The 24,016-nt window shown below is 40.4% G+C and overlaps 2 protein-coding genes and 1 non-coding gene across 3 annotated transcripts in view; 2 read left to right on the top strand and 1 right to left on the bottom strand.

Annotated features, from left to right (window-relative positions):
• Positions 1-24,016, bottom strand: part of LOC111533669 (pyruvate carboxylase, mitochondrial-like) — a 1,148,173-nt gene that overhangs the window by 361,900 nt on the left and 762,257 nt on the right. The window lies entirely within an intron of this gene.
• The window catches only part of PACS1 (phosphofurin acidic cluster sorting protein 1), a 174,070-nt gene that overhangs the window by 76,972 nt on the left and 73,082 nt on the right, over positions 1-24,016 (top strand). The window lies entirely within an intron of this gene.
• On the top strand, positions 5,196-5,300 carry LOC111522510. Its single transcript, XR_002725269.1, has one exon. It is a non-coding gene; the product is annotated as a small nucleolar RNA U13 (small nucleolar RNA).

Below are 24,016 nucleotides of genomic sequence, written 5' to 3'. Positions count from 1 at the left end.
CAGTGTGACTATAGTCAGAAGTAATTGTAATATAAAAATAACTGTTGTCTGTGACACAAATGATAAATGCTTGAGGTGATGGATACCCCATTTACCCTGATGTGATTATTATGCATTGCATGCCTGTATCAAAGTATCTCAAATAACCCATGAATATATACACTTTCTGTGTACCCACAAAAATTAAAAATAAAAATTTAAAATTTAGAAATGAAATATATGGCCATAAAAAAAAAGACATAAGGAAAAAAAATACCTGAGACGCTCTTGTAGTTTGTTGAGTGTAATTGGCATAATCCTTTTGAAAGCGAGTTGGGCAATAGCCATTAAAAATTTACTTTTATTTTTATTTATTTATTTATTTATTTTTGAGACGGAGTCTCGCTCTGTCACCCAGGCTGGAGTGCAGTGGCGCAATCTCAGCTCACTGCAAGCTCCGCCTGCTGGGTTTACGCCATTCTCCTGCCTCAGCCTCCTGAGTAGCTGGGACTACAGGCACCCGCCACCTCGCCCGGCTAGTTTTTTGTGTTTTTTAGTAGAGACGAGGTTTCACCATATTAGTCAGGATGGTCTCGATCTCCTGACCTCGTGATCCACCCATCTCGGCCTCCCAAAGTGCTGGGATTACAGGCTTGAGCCACCGTGCCTGGCCCAAAATTTACTTTTTAAAAATTAATTATTATTTTTTGAGACAGAGTCTCACTCTGTTGCCCAGGCTAGAGTGCATTGGTGTGATCACAACTCACTGCAGCCTTGACCTCCTGGGCTGGGCTCAAGTGATCCTCCCAGCTCAGCCTCCCAAGTAGCTGGGACTACAGGCACACATCAGCTTGCCTGGCTAATTTTTGTATTTTTTTGTAGTGAAGGGTGTCTCCTGTTGCCCAGGCTGGACTCATACTCCAGGCCTCAAATGATCCTCTTACCTTGGCTTCCCAGAGTGCTGGCATTACAGGTGTGAGCACCAAGCCTGGCCTGCCATTAAAAATTTAAATGTTTAGTCCTTTTAACTTAGCACTTTCAGTTTTAAGAACATATATCATAGAAACACTACAATAACTTTGTAATAACTAAAAACTACAAAAAAGTCAAATGCTCATCAGAAGGACTGATTAAGTAGTATATTTATTTTGACTAAATATTATAACCATTAAAAGGAATGAAGTCAGGCTGGGTGTGGTGGCTCACGTCTGTAATCCCAGCACTTTGGGGGGCCAAGGAGGGCAGATCACTTGAGGTCGGGAGTTCAAGACCAGCCTGGCCAACATGGTGAAACCTCGTCTCTACTAAAAATACAAAAATTAGCTGGGCATGTTGGCACACACCTGTAATCCCAGCTACTCATGATGCTGAGGCACGAGAATCGCCTGAACCAGGGAGGCGGAGGTTGCAGTGAGCCAACATCGTACCACTGCACTTCAGCCTGGGTCACAGAGTGAGGCTCCATCTCAAAATGAAACAAAACAAAACAGAATGAAGTCGTATATGTTTTAATATGGAAAGGTGTCCACTTAACAGTTGCTAAATGTGATACATTTGGTCGAAAAGAGATGGAGCAGCACAGAAGTATATGCTCAAAGGTATGTGTGAGCATGTGTACATGCACACACACTTTTTTTTGTTTGTTTGTTTGAAATAGGGTCTCACTCTGTCACCCATTCTGGAGTGTAATGGCTTGATCTTGGCTCATTGCAACCTCTGCCTCCTGGGTTCAAGCAAGTCTTCTGCCTCAGCCTCCCGAGTAGCTGAGATTACAGGCGTGCGCCACCACACATGACTAATTTTTGTATTTTTAGTAGAGACGGGTTTTCACCCATGTTGGTCAGGCTGGTCTCAAACTCCTGACCTCAGGTGATGCACCTGCCTTGGCCTCTCAAAGTGCCTGGATTACAGGTGTGAGCCACCGTCCCCGGCCAATGTGCACTTTTTTTCTTCAGACTTTTAACAGTGATCTTCTCTGGTGATTTATAGGATTGTTCCACTTTATTATGTATTTCCAAAATAAGAGTTTTTTCTACTGTGTATTTCTACTTTTTCTACTTTTTGAAGTATTACTTCAAAAACAAATATTTTATAAACATGCATTTTAAAAAGCAGCTCATAGCATAACATTAACTTTGTATTTGAAATTGTGAGATTAAGTCAAGTACCCGGCCTATAAACAGCACTTAACTTTCCTTTCTACATCCATTCCATATCTTGTGTTCCCGTGTGTGTGTGTGTGTGTGTGTGTGTGTGTGTGTTTTACATGTCTGTTCAGTACATTATAAGATCTTTGGGGGCAAAACTGATCTTTTTTGTTTTGTTTTGTTTTCAGACGGAGTTTTGCTCTTGTTACCCAGGCTGGAGTGCAGTGGCGCCATCTCGACTCACTGCAACCTCTGCCTCCCGAGTTCAAGCAATTCTCCTGCCTCAGCCTCCTGAGTAGCTAGGATTACATGCATGCACCACCACGCCTGGCTAATTTTGTATATTTAGTAGAGATGGGGTTTCTCCATGTTGGTCAGGCTGATCTCAAACTCCCAACCTCAAGTGATCCATCCACCTAGGTCTCCCAAAGTGGGATTACAGGCTTGAGCCACTGTGCCCGGCTAAAACTGATCTTATTCATATTTGTTCAATTCCTACCTCAACATCCCATCTCTCTATTCCTATCATATAGTGCTTTGCACATAGCAGACCATCTGTGAATATTTATACTTTATTAAAGACATATAAAATAGTAATTATTCTCTACAGCAATTGGAATCCAATACAGTAATCCATAATACAGTTATTTGATCCACTGACATACGTTCTTTCTTTTTCTCCCAAAAATAACCATTGAGATTAACAAAACCAAAACAAAACTGAAAGAGTTCTAGCTTTTCCCATCTTCTCCATTTACTAAATATAGAAAAGACTGGGTTCTGCTGATTTTTAGGCAGGAAATGGAATCTTTTCTAGGAACATAATTCCTGTATCTAACTGAGCTATTCTTTTATGTTGTTTCCTTTTCACTAAAACAGAAAAAAACACTTTAAGCCTTTCTACCTTCGCTATATGACTTTATCACATGCAACATTTGGAATATTTGAACTCATAAATTTCTAAAGACAATTAAGGCTTTGCTACTGAAGTGTTATTGTTCATTACTTGAAAATTTATTACTTTTAAATGTTTTGTGTATAGCACTGTGCTTTTAAAAGTAAGGTATTATTTTTAAAAATCCACAAAGTAAATTACTTTCTGTTGGATTAGAGGAAATTTCCATTAAGGGAGATTGAGTGAAGTGGTTGCATAAACCCTCCTACAGATAACAACTGAAAGATCTGGGTAAAATATAAGAAACAACTAAAAGCATCCAAAAACTTTCCCTAGAACCTGGAGGAGAGTTGACTCCTGAAACACTATAATAGAAGGAGCAAGAATTGCAAGTTTATGACTTTTTTGCCAGAAGTTATGCATCATTACCCATAGTGGTTTCAGTAGAATGAAATAGCAGTGAAAAGCTGCAGCCTTACAGATGAGAGGTGCCAAAGAAGAGAAGTCAGGGATGGAAGAGAAGCTGGAAAGTCCAGGGGGAATCCTGGAAACAAGAGAGGACTACAGAAAGGGTGAGGCCCCATATCTAAGTGAAAACTGCCCAAATTCCTGGTTGACTGTTAAACTCTAAATGTATAGGTGAAATCCCAGGGAGCCCAGCAAAACAAAAACAAAAATAAAAACCAGCCAACCAATGAAACAAAGCAAGCAGACAGAGGCTAGAGAGGAATCTACCCTTAAAAGACAGACCTATACTATATGAGATCTGTGAGGTTCATGCTTTTTAAAACAGTATATCCCTAAACTGTGAACAGCGAAGCTGTGGAAAGCTGAAGGCTTACTGGCTTGGGGTTGAGAAGAAAGACCCTAATATTGCCCAAGCAGCTGAAAACTTAGGAGGAAATCACAAGAACACAAAAATCAGAGAGTATGAGCCCCTAAATCTGAGTATGATCAATCTAAATCCTTGGCTGTCTGCCAGATTACACAGAAGCATGGGAGACCCCAGGGAGCTAGGCTAGACATTGTAAGAGCTGAGCAGAGATAGCAGCTGCTCCATACCATAGGAGAGACAGTTTGCAGTTTTAATCTAGGCAAGTTAACTGCCTACTAGAATATAAAAAAAGAAAGTCCTCAGAATAACACAGTAGAATCCAGAGTTGCTATAACATTTTATCTACAATGCCAAGTTTTCGATCTACAATTACTAGACATGTAAATAATGTGGAAAGTGTAACTCATACTGAGGAAGAAAAGCAGTCAATAGAGACTGACTCTGAGCGTCTAAGTGGGTACAGTGTTGGATTTTGCAGGCAGACTGCAGAGCTGCTGTCCTGTGATCAAAGAATTATAGGAAAATTTGATCAAAGAATTAAAGGAAAAATAGGAAGGAAATTAAAGGAAAAATAACTGAACAGATTGTAACAAAGAAATGGAAAGTAAAAAAAATGGAAGTTGTAGAGCTCAAATAAGTAATAGCTGAAATAAAAACTAACTGGAGGCCGGGTGCAGTGGCTTACACCTATAATCCCACAACTTTGGGAGGTCAAGGCAAGAGGATCACTTGAGCTCAGGAGTTTGAGACCAGCCCTGGCAACATAGACCCCACCTCTACAAAGCAATTTTAAAATGAGCCAGGCATGATGGTAGGTGCCTGTAGTCCCAGCTTCTTGGGAGGCTAAGGTGGGAGGATCGCTTGAGCCCAAGAGATTGAGGCTGCAGTGAGCTGTGATCATGCCACTGCGCTCCAGCCTGGCTGACAACATGTCTCAAAAAAAAAAAAAAAAAGCTCACTAGATGTGCTCAACAGCGGTTTTGAAATGACGGAGAAAATAATCTGTGCAGTTGAAGATAGATCAATAGAAATTATCCCACCCAATGAAGAGAGGAGCAAAGATTGAAGAAAAGTTAGTAGAGCCTCAGAGACTTGTAGGACGATATCAAGTAACCTAATATAAGTGTACTTGGAGTCCTAGAAAGGGAAGAGAAAAATAGGCAAAAAACAATATTTGAAAAAATAATATCCCCAAACTTCTCAAATATGGTAGAAAACACTAATTTATAGATTCAATAAGTTCAATGAAGTCTAAGCACAAAGAAAAAGCACTCATAGGCACATCATAGTCAAATTGCTGAAACCAAAGATAAAAAGAAAATCTTAAAAGCAGATAGAGATCCTTTTGCAGCTCATGAGTATGACAATTGGGTGTTCGTGCATGTGTGTGAGGTGTGCCACCCTCTGAACCTTGTTACAACATTGGCACATTATGTCTCTGAACTTGTGTGGGGAGGGGAAGCAGAGAAAAGTGACACATTACATAAAAGGGATCAATGTTACAAATAACTTTTCTGACTTTTCATCAGAAACGAAGGAAGCCAAAAAACACTAGAACAGTATAGTCAAATACTGAAAGAAAAACCCTGTCAACCAAGAATCCAGTATCCAGAGAAACAATTTTCAAAAATGAGGGCTAAAGACATTTTCAGAAAAACAAAAATTGAGAGAATTAATCACCAGCAGACTTACACTAAAAGAAGTTTTCAGAAGGAAGGGAAATGATACCAGGTGGTAACTCATCTGCAGGAAGAAATGAAGATCACTGGAAATAAAAAACTATGAATTTTTTTCCTTCTCTAATTTCTTTAAGATACATATGATTTATTTTTATTTTTTTTATTTTTTTATTTTTGAGATGCGGCTCTCACTGTGTTGCCCAGGCTTGAGTGCATTGGCTATTCACAAGGACAATTAACGGTGCACTATAGCCTTGAACTCCTGGTCTCAAGCTTTTGTCCTGCTTCAGCCTCCTGAGTAGCTGAGACTACAGGCGTGTGCCACTGTGCCTGCTGGTGACATAAGAAACAAGATTTTAAAGATTTTGTAACACTGTAGTGCTGGGTTTATAATGTCCATATAGGTTGGTCACGGTGGCTCACATCTGTAATCTCAGCTCTTTAGAAGGCCAAGGTGGGAGGATTGCTTGAGCCCAGAAGTTCGAGGCCAGCTTGGGCAACATGGTGAGACCTTTTCTCTACCTAAAAAATAAAAAACCTTTTAAACATGTAATGTATATATAGGTGTAATTATGACAACAATAGCACTAAGATGGGGCAGGGCAAATGGAAATTTACTGTTGTAAGATTTGTATATTTTACCTGCTTAGAAGAGACACACTTTAAACACAGAGACACAGGTTAAAAGTAAAAGGATGGAAAAAGATTATACCATGAAAAGAATATACGTAAGAAAGCTGAAGTGGCAATACTAACATTGAATGAAATAAATTTTAAGAAGAGGAATATTGTTGTAGAAATTGAAAAGCTGGTTCTAAAATGTGTATGGAATGCAGAGTACTTAGAACTGGCAAAGCCAGCAAAAATTGAGGGCTGACTTTTACAGCACCGCAAGGCTGTGATACTGGCAAAAGAATAGACATGTACATAAATGAGAAGATGCAATCCAGAAATAGGTCCACACGTAAATAGACAATTGATTTGCAGCAGAGGTCCTGAGGCAATTCAATGGGGAAAGGAACATCTTTTCAACACATGGTACAGCAGCAACTAAATACTTGTGTGGAAGAAAACGAACATTAACCCATACCTTATATGCTGCACAGAAAGCTCAAAATGGAACAAAGTCCTGAAAGTTAAAACTATAAAACTTCTGGAAAAATTATAGGGGAAAATGTTCATGTGACTTCTGGGTGTGAAAAGATTTTCTAAGTAGGATACAAAAAGCACACACCATAAAATAAATGAATGCTAAATTGAACTTTATCAAAATTAAAATATTTGCTCTTCAGAAAGGGGTAAAGAAAATGTGCAATATGGGATAAAATGTTTACGATAGATAAATCTGACAAAAGACTGTAAAGAACTCTTACAATTCAATAATAATAACCCCAGTTTTTAAATGCACAAAAGATTTCAAAGTATGCTTCACATTGTTTTGTAAGACAAAACAATGGCCAGGAGCTACATAAAATACTCACATTATTAATCATCAGAGAAAAGCAATTTCCAGCCATAATGAACTACCACTCTTTACCCTCTACATACGGCTAAAATTTAAGAGACTGATAGCGCCAGGTGTTGGCAAGTGTGTGGCACAAGCAGAACTTTCATATCTTCTGTTGAGAATGTAAAGTAGTGCTAGTTTAGAAAACAGTACTTTGTTTTAAAGTTAAACAACAGTTACCCAAGGATACAGTAATTCGGTGCCTAGATTTTTATCTGAGAGGAATGAAAAGGCAGAGGCTTCTTAATGAGTGTTCATAGCAACGTTATGCATGATGGCCAAAGGCTGGAAACAATCCGGGGACTCATCAGGTGAATGGATGAACAAACTGCTGTCCCAGTCCAGTGAGAGCTCTGAGCAGGAAAAAGGAGCTCTAGACAGCATGAATCTGGCTCAAAAACATGCTTTGTGAAAGAAGCCAGACCCAGAGGTGTACATGCTCTATATTCACACAAAAATCTCAAAGGTGCAAACCAGTTGATAGTGACAAGAAAACAGAGGAGTGGTTGCCTGGGGCTTGGGTGGAGGGAAGATTGCAAAGAGGCATAAAGGAACTTTCATGGGCGATGAAAATGCTTTTGCGTCTTTATTGTGGGGCTGTTTACACTGGTATATTGTATGTAAATTTTATTATCTGTAAATTATATCCTCCACAAAGTTGTTTCTTCTTTTTTTAAATTATATATATATTTGTTGTTGTTTGTTTGTTTGTTTGTTTGTTTAAGACAGAGTCTCACTCTGTCCCCCAGGGTAGAGTGCATTGGTATGTGATCTCGGCTCACTGCAGCCTCTATCCCCCGGGTTCAAGCGATTCTCCTGCCTCCCGCAGCTGGGATTATAGGCACGCACCACCATGCCCAGCTAATTTTTGTGTTAGTAGAGATGGGGTTTCACCATGTTGGCCAGGCTGGTCTCAAACTCCTGGCCTTAAGTGATCCTCCCGTCTTGGTCTCTCAAAGTGCTGGGATTACAGGCGTGAGCCACTGCGCCTGGCCTAAAGTTGATTTTTTAAAATATCTTTCCATGGTTTAATAAAGGCAGCTATTCAGTGTTCATTTACTAGGTGATGATTATACTTTAGGTTGCTTATTCTCTTTCCCAGAACTTCTTTCTTTTTCAGGTATCAGATTCCTCTTTGTGGTGATGTTCTTCTAGGAAGAATGTTCTGACCCCAAGTTCTGGTCATTTTGCTTTGTTTGATAATTTTGTCTCCCCTCAATTACGTGGGATGGTACATGTTACCAAGTTGTGACCAATGACAAGTGAACAGATGTCTTCAGGGTCAGGAGGGACTTTTAGAAAAGATGGAGAAATGGGATAGATTATATTTCCTCCCTCCCCAACCTCACTAAAATGACAGTAAAGGAATTTTCTTGAAGAGATTGGGAGAGGAGATTGCAGTGGGCCAGAATTTTTCCCTACAAAATTTTGAAAACTGAAATGTAGGTGCATATATGATGAATAATTTAGATTTCAACTTTATCTGCTCCACTAAGTATTTGCAGTGAAGGAAGCTAACAGGAAGCAATCCTGTTTTCAGCCACATGCGGGCCATGTTCTTAGATAGGTTTTAGGTACCTGTGAATATAGGATGTACACTGGAGCTGAAAATGGAAAATGAGTTGAGAGTGTGAATGTGGAAGAGTTAGCACCCCAGATCCCCATCCCCAAAGAATATATGTGTCAAAGCCTAACCTGGAGAAATCCTGTTATAAATGAGGGTGGGAGGCAGATTTCTTACCCAAAATAGTAGATCAAGTTGAAGTCTGCATATTCAGCCACATCTTTCCACCTACCTTCCTGTCTTGGTTCCTACTGTCCTGGCTGTCGGGCTTGTTATCACAGACACCATCTCTGCCCACCAAGACACTGAAAGACTTACCTCAGAGCAACTGACCCATCCTTGGCTCCTAGAACACTCGTTTATAAGCCCCTCAGCCAGGACATTATCACATTTCTCTCTGGGGAGATTCACTAGCCTATGGGAAAAAAAACAAACATGGTATTTAGAATTTCCTTATCCCATCACATGCTGTGAGGTCCACAGTAAGCAAGAGGTGCTCATCCACGTAGAATTTCTAGTTAGCTCTTTAGTATCTTTTTTGTTTTTTGAGACAGGGTCTGGCTCTGTTGCCCAGGCTGGAGTGCAGTGGCATGATCACAATCTCGGCTCTCTGCAGCCTCCTTCCCCTGGACTCAAGTGATCTTCTCACCTCAGCCTCCTGAGTAACTGGGACTACAGATACGCGCCACTACACCTGACTAGTTTTTTTGTATTTTTTGTAGAGACAAGGTTTTGCCATGTTGCCCAGACTAGTCTTGAACTCCTGAGCTCAAGTGATCCACTGGCTTTGGCCTCCCAAAGTGCTGGGACTACGGGTATGAGCCACTGTGCACGGCCTGCACTTTGAAAAAACAAATTCCTCAAAGAGATAAGATGTTACATCAAGGAAACAAGAGCAGGATGCCATGTAAAGGAACTATTCAAGAATGTTCTTGAAAATTGAAAAATCTCACTAAGTAAAGATTGCAGTAAAGCAGTTGGAAGATAGGCCGGGCGTGGTGGCTTACAACTGTAATCCCAACACTTTGGGAGGCCAGTGTAGAAGGATCACTTGAGGCCAGGACTTTAAGACCAGCCTGTGAAATATGGCAATACCCTATCTCTATAAAAATAGAAAAAATTAGCTAGGTGTGGTGGGGCACACCCCTAGTCCTAAGTACTTGGGTGACTGAGGTGGGAGCATTACGTGAGCCCAGGAGTTCTAAGCTGCAGTGAGCTATGACCACACCACCACACTCCAACCTGGATCGCAGAGAGGGTAAAGTAAAGCAGTTGGTCAAAGATACAGACAATAAGTGGAAGAAAAAAGAAAAAATTAAAGGATACCTAGGAGGTCCAACATCTGACTGTTGGAGTTCTAGAAAGGTGAAGGACAAGGCATTATTTAAAAAGCAACATGAGGTTTTCCCCAAAAATGTCTCAGATGGATAAGAGCTCACCCAGTGTCCAGAATGAAAAAAGTAATGAAAAAGACCCTGAACACATTGTTATGAAATTTTATGACACTGATGACAGATTTTAAAGGCATCAGAGAGAAAAGTCACATAAAACTGATCTAAAACAAGTGACATTAGACCATTTAGCAATAGCACTGGGATCTAAAAGATAATAGATTAATGCTATCTAAAGCCTGATGGAAAAATTTTCAGTCTATAATTCTACACCTAGTCAAACTGTCAAATCAAGAGTGAAAAATGTTTTCAGAAATGCAGGGTCTCAGCTGGGCATAGTGGCTCACACCTATAATCCCAGCACTTTGGGAGGCCAAGACAGGTGGATCACCTGAGGTCAGGAGTTCGAGACCAGCCTGACCAAGATAGTGAAACCCCGTCCCTACTAAAAATACAAAAATTAAGGCCGGGCACGGTAACTCATGCCTATAATCCCATCACTTTGGTAGGCCAAGGCAGGCGGATCATGAGGTCAGGAGATCGAGACCATCCTGCCTAACACGGTGAAACCCCATCTGTACTAAAAATACAAAAGAAAAAGGAAAAAGGAATTAGTCAGGCGTGGTGGCAGGCGCCTGTAGTCCCAGCTGCTCAGGAGGCTGAGGCAGGAGAATGGCCTGAACCCAGGAGGCAGAGGTTGCAGTGAGCCGAGATCGTGCCAATGCAAAAATTAGCCAGGCACGGCGGTATATGCCTATAATCCCAGCTACGAGGGAGGTGGAGTCAGGAGAATCACTTGAACCCGGGAGGCAGAAGCTGCAGTGAGCCAAGATCCTGCCACTGCCCTCCAGCTGGGGTGACAGAGCAAGACTCCATCTCAAAAAAAAAAAAAAAAATGAAATTCAGGGTCTCAAAATATTTTCCTGCTGTCTGCTTTTTCTCAGAATGTCTAGAGGATGTGATCTTCCTAGACTAGAGAGTAAACTAAGGAAGGAAGATGTGGAATCCAGGAAAAGGGATTCAACCCAGGACCCCCTTTTCACAAGGGAAAACTCAAGGTATTGGTGAAGAAAAGTCCCAGGATGACAAGTATTTACTTGGCCCAGTCCTAGGAGAGAGATGGGTCCTAGGAGAGATGTCTCCTATGAGAAATGAGACTCAGAGATTATATAATGTAATTGTATGGGGAATAATTTTTTAGTTCTGTTGGAAAATTTAAAAATTAAAAAGTCCAAAAGGAAAAGGCAATCTCCAAAATATTTTTAAAGCTATATAAGGAAAGAAATACAGCATGCCATATAAACCGGATAGTATTTACATAGTCATAGTCATATAAATACTGAATATTGGTTCAATAAAATATTACCACACAACTCTTGGGAAGATGAAGGAATAGTAGCGTTTGTGTCTTTGCATGGTGTCAGAGAGCTAGATCTTAATTTTATGTAGGAAGAATGCAGTAGATAATGCCTAAAATTGAAAAACTTAGATAAAAGCTTTATTTGAATGCTTAAATCTGTCTTTAGATTATTCATTATTTACATTATTTAGAAATACAAAGGTGAATACTGAAAGAGTTGAAAGGGATTAGTTGCCACTGGGAAGTGGGGAGGGACTGTAACCGTAATAGGTTTGTTGCCCAGTACGCGGCGTCAATATCCTGAGACATGGCGTTTTATCATAGTGCTGCCGAACAAGGAAACAAGATGGAAGGAAGCCTAAAATCCATCTCCCCAGGAGTTCAGGGCTAGGGATTTTAAGGGTTTTGGAGTGACCTGAAGTGTGGAGATTGGTGATTGGCTAACGAGTGCAGGGTGAAGTCATGGGACAGGGAGATGAAGAAATTGTGTTCTCATCCTGATTTGTTCTTTGTGGAGGGTCTTCAAACTGGTTGCGTCAGTTGTTCCACTGAAATTCAGAATCTGAAAAATATCTTAATTTTTAAAAGCCTTATGATTCTAACAGGAGAAATTCTATCAGGAGGAACAATGGGGATGCAGATGGTATCTAGTGCGGTGTGACTTCCAGTTACCAGGAAGTGGGCCAAAGTGCAGCCTAATTAGTACTTATTTATGACTATATTTCTGTCCAGAATTCTTGTTAACCCTGTGAGGATGGCTTCAGGATGAAGGAGGAGACTTTTCTTTGTTGATCAAGCCTTTTAGTACAACTGTTTGGTTTTTAAAAAATGTCTACCCACCTGATATGTTGATACAAATATAAATTATATTTTAAAAAAGAAAAGAAAGTCCTTATTTTCTGCCTCTGGATGTTGGTGTGTCGTTGAGGATGTGATGACAGGAGTTGCAGCAGCTGTTGTATAGCCATGAGTAGAGTGAGTCAGCAAGCCAAAAGTGACGAAGGGCTTGGCCCTTTCCCTTTATGCACCTGTTTTTAGAATGATGAGCTAGTTCCACAGCTACCTTTAAAACTGACGTATGTTGTGAACTTATATTTAACCTAACTACTTATTTGCTTTATCCTATACTGTATATAATATTTTCAAATAATACCACTACTATTACTAACAATATGATAGGTTGTATGCAAATACTATGCCATTTTACATACAGGACTTGAGCATCTGAGATTTTAGTAACCCTGGGGTTCCTGGATCCAATCCCCAGTTGGCACTGAGGAACGACTGTACTTAGATTTGTAGGGTTACAATCACAGTATTTATATAATGATAAATAAATGCTATTCATTATTTTTCAACTTTTAGCCAGGAGGAGAAAAACTAAAGGTAGTGGCATTAGAGGAACCAGAAACAAAAATATACTTAAAACATTTAAAGTTACAAAAGTTACCAGTTAAAACACTGAAAACAAAAACATAATTTCCATATATGAAGGAGGAAGGAACAAAAATAAAGGCCTGTACAGTAAATTGCCATCTTTCCTATCAGAAAGTCAATTGATCTTTTAACAAGCAATGAAAAAAGTGAAAACAGTTGTATAGTCATGTCACAAGTGGAGCCTCTCTCTAGCTCAGGGGCTGATTCTGGTTGGTCCAGACTGAACATGGTAGTCTTATTCCAAATGAGGTATATTCTAAGAACAAAAGAACTGCAAAGAAACCTTCATCTGGATGGCAGCTGTTTGATGTTTATCAATCCACCCTGATGAGACTGACATGGAAGACTACTCCGCTTTCACAGAAACAGTGGGAAAAGTCCAACTATCTTCACATTTAACAAACTGTAAGGAAACGCTAACAGATTAAGAAATTAACCACAGGACCTAATTAGAAAAAGATCTGGCAACATGCCCAGCTCATCCAGTGGCAGAGGGAGAAAATATTCTGCTGTTTAGAAAGGGGTAATTTAAATGCCCTTTAATCTGGGCTAGTATTGTCCAATTAAGAAGTCTGTTAGAATGAAAACACTTGGGTTTTTTAATACTTAGTGTGGTGAAGCAGATTTATTTTCTCCCCTTAGTGTATTTATATTGATTGGTAAAGGTTATAGTTTAATTAAATAAGCTACACATTTCCTGTTTTCTTTAAACCGCTGTGCTAGGAGTTGGATTCAAGTAAGATTGGACGTGGTCTCTGTCCTTCAACACATTAGTGCAGTGTGACTGTAATTCAAATTGGAGTTTGGCACCGAAGTTTTATATCTAATTTAGGCAGCCTAACCTACTTAACACAGATTGGTGCTAGATCCTGGCTGACACCTACTAGCTGCATGACCTCAGGTAAGCTACTGAAGTGTTCTGCACCTCAGTTTTCTCAAATATAAAGATTATAATTATTTTAGGATTAAATTATATACATTGCACATAGCAATATCTGGCTTATAGTATTATATGTTTGCCATTATGATGTTATACCCCCACAAATTGTGAAAGTTTTGTTTAAAAAATATTTTCCTGATTAAAAAATTTAATGCATGATCTTTTTTTTTTTTTTTTTTTTTGAGACGGAGTCTCGCTCTGTTGCCCAGGCTGGAGTGCAGTGGCCGGATCTCAGCTCACTGCAAGCTCCGCCTCCCGGGTTTACGCCATTCTCCTGCCTCAGCCTCCCGAGTAGCTGGGACTACAGGCGCCCGCTACCACGCCCGGCTAGCTTTTTGTATTTTTTAGTAGAGACGGGGTTTCACCGTGTTAGCCAGGATGATCTCCATCTCCTGACCTCGTGATCTACCCGTCTTGGCCTCCCAAAGTGCTGGGATTACAGGCTTGAGCCACCGCGCCCGGCCTAATGCATGATCTTTATAGGAAATGTGGGATATATAGAAAAGCTTTTTTTTTTTTTTTTTTTTTTTTTGAGATGAGGTCCCTCGGCCAGGATGGAGTATGGTAGCCCCAGCATGACTCACTGCATCCTCAATCTCTTGGGCTCAAATGATTCTCCCACCTCAGCTTCCCAATTAGCTAGGACTACAGGCATGTGCCACCATGCCTGGCTGACTTTTTTTTTTTTTGGCAGGGGAGTGAGGGTGGGGATGACATCTCACTGTGTTGCCCAGGCTGGTCTTGAACTCCTAGGCTCAAGCAATCCTCCTGCCTCAGCCTCCCAAAGTGCTGGGATTATAGGTGTGAGCCACTGCACCTGACCAAAAAGCATTTTTAAAAAACTCATCTGTCACTTCACCACTAATAGAGCAGTGTTAGCATCTGGGCACATCCCTCAGAGACAGTCTTGCTTGCATTGTGGTTAAGAACATGGACTCTGAAGCCACCTACCTGGGTTCATATTCAGGTCCCACTGTTTTTTAATCTCTGTTCATCTCTCTCAGTTTGCTCATCTGTAAGATGTGGCTAATAGTACCCCTCACTTAGTGAGGATAAAGGATGCTAATATATGTAGAGCATCTAGAATAGGCAAGTCAGAGGTAAGTGTATGTGTTGTTGTTGTTATTCTCTCTGTGTGTATGGCCAAGGTTTAAAGAAATTTCATTTGCCTCTGAAATAGAGAATATATCTATATATAGCACCAATGAGTGGTGCCGGCATGCAAGAAGTGCTACAGGGGATAAACAAACATACACAAATATGTAATTTGCATGACCTGGCAGATGTCTTAAAGGCACTAGAAAAAAATTAGCCGGCGTGGTGGCATGCACCTGTCATTTCAGCTACTCAGGAGGCTAAGGGGATTAGGATCATCAGAGCCCAGGAGTTCAAAGCTGCAGTGAGCTGAGATCACACTACTGTACTCCAGCCTGAGGGACAGAGCAAGAATCTATCTCTAAAACAAAAATAAAAACACCAAATAAAAATAAAGAAGGCACTAGAGTGGAGAAAGGAAACTGAAGTAGAGCTAGTTATAACTTGCCCACAGGAGATTGTAACTTGAGCAGGGGGAATCTTAGTTCCCCCTAGCTAACTGGAAAATAATTTCTTCCTGGGCAATTGGGGAAAAAAGGGAATAAATCTGTGGTTTAAAACTCAAGTGAAAGATAAGAATGTCTATATTGTTGGTAATAAAAAATGATCCTATTACTCTAATTTCACTGGAACAATGAATAAATTCCCACTTGAAATCTCAGCCAGAAAAGAAAGTAGAAATTCAATTGGCTACTTTTTTTTTTTTTCCAACGGAAAAACCCTTACTCTGATTTGCAAAACAGATAAATTAGAGAGTGAGCATTCACAGCCTCGAGAGATTCACTATTGACTTCCTATAAATAAAAGCTTTTCCACAGTCAGGTTGGAGTCCAAGAGGAATGTGATGATTGCTATGAGAGGCAAACACACATTATTTTAGAACCCCAGCCTGATGGGTATTAATTGGTGTCATGGGTTGAATATTGACCTTCAAAAAGTTATGTTCCAGCCCTAACCCCTGGTACTTAGGAAGGTGACCTTATTTGGAATGAGAGCCTTTGAAGATGAGATCATCTTGGATTAGCGATAGACCTGAAATCTAATGACTGATTTTTGTTGTTGTTGTTGTTGTTTTGAGACAGTGTCTCTGTCGCCCAGGCTGGAGTGCAGTTTTGCGATCTCAGCTCACTGCAGCCTCTGCCTCCCAGGTTCAAATGATTCTCCTCTCGCAGCCTTCCCAGTAGCTGGGATTACAGACACCCACCACCAGGCCAGGCTAATTTTTGTATTTTTAGTAGAGATAGGGTTTCTCCATGTTGACCTGGCTGGTCTAGAACTCCTGATCTTAGGTGATCTGCCCACCTTGGCCTCCCAAAGTGCTGGGATTATAGGCCTGAGCCACTGCGCCTGGCCTAATGTTCTTATAAGAGGATGGAGAGAGAGTTTTAAGATACAGAAACGGGAGAAAGGCTATGTGAAGACAGAGGCCAAGGTTGGAGTGACAGGGCCAAGAATGCCCAGGATTCCTAGCAGCCACTGGGGGCTGGAAGGGGCCAGGCAGGATGCTCCCTTAGAGCCTTTACAGGCCACACAGCCCTGCCTACCTTGGTGTTGCTCTTCTGGCCTCCAGAGCAATGAGAGAATAAATTATTGTTGTTTTAAACCACCAAGTTTGTGGTAATTTGTTGTGGCAGCTTTAGGAGATGAAAATAAGGCATAATTTGAAGTTGTCAGTAGGAAAATTATTTTATGTACATATGCAAAAATATATTTACTAAGACTAATGTGTCTATTATGTGAAACCAAGTAAGCAATGTTAAAATTTTATCCGCAGTAAATGTGGGGTTGGAGAAGTCAAAGATACCATTTTAGATATCAACAATCCTGATGGGTATAATAAAATGACCCTTTTTATTTGGAAAATTTGAAGACTGAGTATGGTTATTAAATTTGCCACTGGAGAAAAACTAGAAATCTAAAAGTGATACAAGTAAGTTCTCCTTAAAAATAGTTATTGGTGGCAGAGTGTGGTAGCTCACACCTGTAATCCCAGAACCTTGGGAGATCGAGGTGGTTGGATCACTTGAGATCAGGAGTTTGAGACCAGCCTGGCCAACATGGTGAAACACCATCTCTACCAAACAATACAGAAATTAATTGGGTGTGGTGGTGCGTGCATGTAGTCTTAGCTACTCAGGGAGGCTAAGGTGAAAGAACTGCTTGAATGAGGTGGGCAGAGGTTGCAGTGAGCCAAGAACGCTCCACTGCACTTCAGCCTGGGTGACAGAGTGAGACCCTGTCTCAAAAAGAAAAAAAAAAAAGTTATTGATAGTCTGACCTGATGCTCTCCTATCCCAGTATCTCAGTCACACCCAACATTTATAATTACCTGGAGACCATGCTTAGTTTGTTGTTGTATTGCTGCTAACATTTCTGATACAAAGCTAGACGATTATTCAAATCTTAGGTCTAAAATTTATATTTCCTGTATTGGGGTCTCAACAGTGGACTTAAAGATGCTCATTCATATCCCAGAATTATTCTTTTCAAGGTGGAAGATCTTTGAATAGATAGCTATGATGTGATGTGTATTGTTATTTGAATCAAAGTCTTCTGGTTTCAAACAGTAAGATAATGGTATTTTCTGTCTGTGAAGTCCTGTATCAGGAATGTGTAAGGATTATTTTGTTTTCTCTCTCTGAATGCAGCTGTTTGTTTCTGAAGCAAAATATAGGTCTTGCCTTGAGGTGGGATAGATAGAGAGATCAGAGAAAGATGGAATTATCTCTGGTCAGAAAACCCCAGCTGGTTATACAATGCTTTAAAATGTACCATTTAAAGGTAAAATAGCAAGTTGTTTCGGCTTCCGTGACCTATTTTTAAAAATGTTAATTGTCTTTGTAGATAAAGACATCTTGAGTCCAAATTGCAGTTTTCTTATTCTGTTTAAGCATTGTAATACTGTCAGAAGCTGAACTTTGTGGGAGGGGAGTCAAGTGAGGAGAGAATGCAAGTAAGAAAGGAAAGAGAGTGAAATCACAAGTTGGTGTTTCCTGTCCTGGCTCTTCGGTTCTTGGGAAGTGGCAGAATCTGGATGTAATGCCTCCATAATTGGGAAAAGGAGCAAAAATCTTCTTATTTAGTCATTGATATTGTGCAGCTTTCGAACTCTGCAGAGTTAAAGATTTCTTACATGTGCATTTTTCATTTCATCACTCAAGTCTTGTTACAGAGGAGATACAGATCAACTCCTGATCTATATGATTTCAAAAACAGCACAGTGACCCTGGGGTAATGATATGGTAGGACATAATTGAACCTTTCTGGGCACTTGTGTGCTATGTCATTTTTCTTATTTGTAGTTCTAGAGTGACACCAGATCTATTTAAAAATATATATTTTCATTTGTGAGTATAGTCCCAGCTACTGGAGAGACTGAGGCAGGAGAATCCTTTGAGCCCAGGAGTTCATATCTAGCCTGGGCAACATAGTGAGATCACTGTCTCTAAATATATATATATACATACATATATATATACACACATACACACACATATATATACACATATATATATACACACACACACACACACACATATGTATATATATATAGTTTTTTGGTAAAGACGAAGTCTCATTATGTTGCCCAGGCTGGTCTTGAATCCCTGAGCTCAAGTGATCCTCCTGCCTCGGCCTCCCAAAGTGCAGGAATTTACAGGTATGAGCCACCACACCTGGCCTTCTAAAAATTTTTTTAAATAACAGTTTTAAGACATTGTTTTTAGTTTGTTGACATTACATTCAGTTCCCCCTTCATGTCTCTTCCCTATATTCTCAGGTGAAACTTCACTTCTCTCTTAACAGGGAATCCTCAGAACCACAAGAGATCTTAGAGGAGAACATGTGGTCCCAACATCTTAACAAGCTGTGCTAGAAATGGAGTTGGTGGCCTCACTGCTGGCCAGTGTGGAGACCAAGCTGCAGGTGCAGGTTCCTTCTGCTGTACAGCATGCCCTTTGTTGCAGCTTGAAATCTTGTCCTCTGTCCTCACTTTCATCTGCAACTGATTGTCTTCCTAAGAAGGAAAGATCCTTTAGTCAAATGTTTTTCCTGCTCCACTGAAATGTCTAGTATTGTAGTCACCAGTAGTCTTCATTCTGCCAGATCCGGTGATGAGTTTTCTGTCCTCAGCTTATTCCACTCCTCGGCAGCATCTGACACATCTTCTCAACCACTTTCTTCTCTAAGTTGTGAAAGCACGTCCTTCCGGTTTTCCTCCCTGATCAGCAGCTCCTCAGTTTCCTTTGCTGAATGCTTCTCCTCTGCCAGACTTTGGCCTTGGAATACCCAGGGTCCCATTCTTGGTCTATTCTCCTTTTTACCTCAACTCTTCTCTGGAAGATCTCAGCCAGTCTCATTGCTTTGAATACCATCTCTATGCCTCAACTCCTAAATCTGTCTCTCTAGGCTGATCTTTCCCTTGAGATCAAAACTTATAAGCAGCTGGCCTAATAGTACTTCAGTTTTCTACTCGGATATTTAAGACGTCTCAAACTTGCATGTCCTGACTTTTCTGCCCTATTCACCCCAAAACGTCTCCCAGTCTCCTTTGTCTCATTAAACAGTACCACCATCTGTCCACCCTGTTGCTCAAGCCAAAAGTCCAGAAACATCTTGGAGTTTTCTATTTGCCCCATACCCCACATTCAGTTAATCATCAGCAAGACCTGTCAGTTGTATCAGTGTTCTTGAGTTCCACACTGAAATCCAGCTTTACTACTACTTCAGAACAAACTTCTTCCTGTCTTTCCTGGGCTACGTCACAGCCTCCTAACTGGTTTTCCTGTTTCCACCCTCCCCTTTCTTTGTCCATTATTCACCTAGCAGTAGGGTGATCTTGCACAAATCATTTTCTGTCTCTCCCTTGTTTATAATTCTTCGGTGACTTTCCATCATAAACAAAATAAAGGTCCCTACTGCATGGTCCAGCCTCCGTTTGCTTCTGACCTCACATTTATTATTATTATTATTTTATCTTATCTTATTTTTATTTTTATTTTTGAAACAGAGTCTCACTCTGTCGCCCAGGCTGGAGTGCAGTGGCATGATCTTGGCTCACTGCAACTTCCGCCTCTCGGGTTCAAGCGATTCTCATGCCTCAGCCTCCCGAATAGCTGGGACTACAGGCACCCACCACTACACCCAGCTAATTTTTGTATTTTTTGTGGAGATGGGGTTTCACCATGTTGGCTAGGCTCTCTCGAACTCCTGATCTAAGGTGATCCACTTGCCTCGGCCTCCCAAAGTGCTGAGATTACAGGCGTGAGCCTCCATGCCCAGCCTGACCTCACATCTTACAGCTGTCTTCATTTGCCATGCACTAGACATCCTTGTCTTGTTTCCTTCAAATATCCCAGCCTCACTTTATTTAGGTTTCATCCTCTTCTTTTAAGTTTTACTCTATATATATTTTCCTGTACAATTAACCATTTATTTTTGCTTGGTTTTGAATTTGATGTAGTACAACATTGTAGGTAGTCTTCTGCAGCTTAAGCTTAGTGATTTGTTTTTCTAAGACCACCAGAGTGGGCACAAAAGAACCAGCGAGTAGGCAAGGCTAAAAGCAAAACTGCAAATTTATTCTTTGGTCATCTAGCTTCAGGGACCGGAGCTGGGGGTGGGGGGAGTTTCTAATACAGTCCCGACAAGAGTGGGGGCTGAGAAAGCCCGCCCCGGGCGCATCTGCTGGGAGTGACTTTTCTAGGAATGGAAGGGCAATAGGCGGGGCACGGGCATGTCGGGGGAGGGGGGGCGCTCCGCAGGTGCCACCAGGTAAATCTTGGTCTCCTCGGATTGACATCACCTGGTGCATGCCTGATTCATCTGCACCTTCCCGGGCGTCAGCTGCATTCTCGCACACATGGGAAGAGTTGGTGGTGAAGAAGAACCCGGAAGTGCACCATCTTGCCTCCGTTCGTCCAAACACTTAGTTCATTGACTTTCATTGCCAGATAGCTTTTGATTGTGTGAATTTACAGATTTGTCTCCTCCTCTGACAGTGTACACTTGGGTTCTGATGAGAACAGTGCAAATATTGTCTAGTATATAAGGAACTTATAATGGGCCAGGCAGTGTTCTCAGTGCTTTTATATATATGGGCACTAAGAGCAACCCTATGAATCGGTATTATTACAATGCTCATTTTTCAGATGAGGGAGCAGAGGCATAGGAAGATAAGTAGCTTACCCTTGTCGTCTGGTAATGAGTGAAATTGCTGGATCATGGACTTCACATATGTTTAGTCTCAAAAGATGATGCCTAATAGTTTCTGAAGTGATCGTACCAGCTGATACTCCCACCAGCAGCATATGAGTTCCCATCATGCCACATGTTCACTCACACCTAGTTTTGCCAATTTTGTGGGTGTAAAATGGTATTTTGATTTCAAATTTGCATTTCTCTGATTCCTAATGATTTGAGCATATTTTTGTATATTTATTATCCATTAGTGTTTCCTCTTCCAGAAACACGGAGCGTCTGTTCCTGTCTTTTGCTGACTTTTCCGTTGATTTGTCAGTCTTTTTCTTACTGACTTGTAGTTCTCTCCCTTTGTCAGTATTAGGAGTTTCAGTCTTCTCCGAGTTCATGGCTTTGGCTTGTCTTTTTTTTTTTTTTTTGAGACAGGGTCTTGCTCTGTCATCCAGTCTGGAGTGCAGTCATAGCTCACTGCAGCCTTGAACTTGAACTCCAAGCCTCAAGTGATCCTCCCACCTCTGCCTCCCAAAGTGCTGGAATTACAGGCATGAAGTACCAGAGCTGCCTTTGGCTTGTCTTTTGAGTCTCTTTTTGATGTCTCTTGATGAATAGAAATTCCTAATTTTAATACAGTTGGATTTCTCATTGTTTTCAATGTCTTATTTCTAGAAATCCACTCTTACCTCAGAGTCATAAAAATATTGTCCAATATTCTAGAAATTTGCCTTTCACATATAAGTATTTAAGCTACATGAAGATTATTGTTATGTATGGTGTGAGGTGTGGATCCAAATTTCCTTTTTTGCATTTCATAGTTTATTTTTTTCCCCAGTTACTGGAATACTGCCTTTTTCTTACATTGTTTCTGCATGATTGTGGGATTGTTTCTGGGCACTCTACTCTGTTTCATTGATCTTTTTGTTGTTCCTTCACTAATACCATGCTGCCTCAACTACTGTTTCTTTACAATAAATCTAAATCCAGATTCCTGATAGCCTAATTTCCCCACCTTGTTTCTTTTCTTCAAGAGTGTGTTGCAGTGGTGTGATCACGGCTCATTGCCACCTCAAATTCCCAGGTTCAAGCGATCTTCCCACCTCAGCATCCCAAGTAACTGGGACCACGGGCATATGCCACCAGTATGCCGCGCTTCTTTTAAAAATTTTTTTGTAGAGATGGAGTCTCGCCATGTTGCCCAGGCTGATATTAAACTCCTGGGCTTAAGTGATCTGTCCATCCTGGACTCCCAAAGTGTTGGGATGACAGGCATGAGCCACCGTGCCTGGCCTGCTCCTTATGAATTTTAGAATTAGCATCTGTGGAAAATCCTGTTGGAATTTTGATCAGTGTTGTATTAATTTCTTATATCAATTTGGAGGAGAATCAAGATATCAATGCTAGAGTGTCTCTTACGCATGAACACGGCATGTCTTTTGTCTTACAATGACATTTGTATATGTACAGTCTATCTTACAAGTCCACGCAGGACTTGCACAGCTTACGGAGTGAGACAGCTTAGAGACAGCATAGAGTAGTGGTTTTAGGAGCAAAGGCTTCAGAACCAGGCTGCCTGGGTTTCAGTCCTCACTTAGCTGCTTACAGTGTCATCTTGAGTTTCAATCCTGTTGGTTTCAGTCCTCACCTAGCTGCTTGCAATGTCATCTTGGGTAAGTCAGCCTCTCTGTGCCTCATTTTCCTCATCTGTAAAATAGGGGCTAATGTTTCTACTTCATAGGGGCACATAGTAAATGCTCAGTAGTTGGTAGCTGTTGCTATTATTTTATTTTACCCCTAGGTGTCTTATTTTTTGTTGCTTTTATATATATTTATATGTAAATATATATAAATAGTATATATATTTTTAATTACATTTTTATATTATTTGTTGCTGGTGTTTAGAAATGCATTTGAGTTTCAGAAATCTAGCAACCTAGTTAATCTCTCATTAATCCTAATAATGAGAATTCTTCTGGATTTCCCAAATGGGCTGTCATAAATCAACTTGCAAATAATGGCTTTTGTTTCTTCCATTTCAAACTTCATATTTTTATATCTTTTTTGTTCTTTTACTGAGCTGGCTAGGGTCTTTTTTTGCTTTTAGCTGAACAGCCTTTTCAGATAGGTAGAGTCTTGACAACAGTATAACTTTGAATAAAAGTGGGAATGGTGAACACCTTGTCTTATTCCTAGTTTTTAAGAGAACATTCTAATGTTTCACTATTAAAGTGTTTGCTGTAGATTTCTTGTGTGTATCTTATATGTCAAGGATTGTTTTTCTACTCCAAGTTTGCTAAGAGGACTTATGATAAATGGATGTTGAGGTTTACCAAATGCTTGATACAAATCTGTTGAAATAATATTTTGTCCTTTAATCTGTTAATGATGAAGATGACATGCATAGGTTTTCTAATGTTAAAGCATCTTTACATTCCTGGAATAAATCTAACTGGTTCATGCCTTCTCTTTTTTTTTTTTTTTTTTTTTTTTTTGAGACAGAGTCTCGCCATGTCACCTAGGCTGGAATGCAATGGCTCGATCTTGTGGCTCACTGCAACCTCCGCCTCCCAGGTTCAAGGGATTCTCCTACCTCAGCCTCCGGAGTAGCTGGGATTACAGGTGTGCGCCACCACACCCGGCTAATTTTTTTTTTTTTTAAATCTTTAGTAGAAATGGGGTTTCACTCACCATATTGGCCAGGCTGGTCTCCAACTCCTGACCTCGTGATCCACCTGCCTCCCAAAGTGCTGGGATTACAGGCGTGAGTCACTGTGCCCAGCTATTTTTTGAATATATTATTTGTTTTGCTAATATTTTGTTTTAAAATTTTTCATTACTGATCATAAAAGAGATTGGCTTATAATTTTTCTTTCTTGGGTACTGAGGTTATGTTAATTTTATGAAATGAATTGGAAAGTATTTCCTCCTTTTGATCCTCTGGAAGAATGTATATAAGATTAAAATGATATTTTCTTTGAATGTTTGGTAGAATTTG

This window comes from Piliocolobus tephrosceles, chromosome 13, assembly GCF_002776525.5.
Source record: "Piliocolobus tephrosceles isolate RC106 chromosome 13, ASM277652v3, whole genome shotgun sequence".
Classification (NCBI taxonomy): Eukaryota; Metazoa; Chordata; class Mammalia; order Primates; family Cercopithecidae; genus Piliocolobus; species Piliocolobus tephrosceles.
This window is presented reverse-complemented; position numbering and strand designations above follow the sequence as displayed.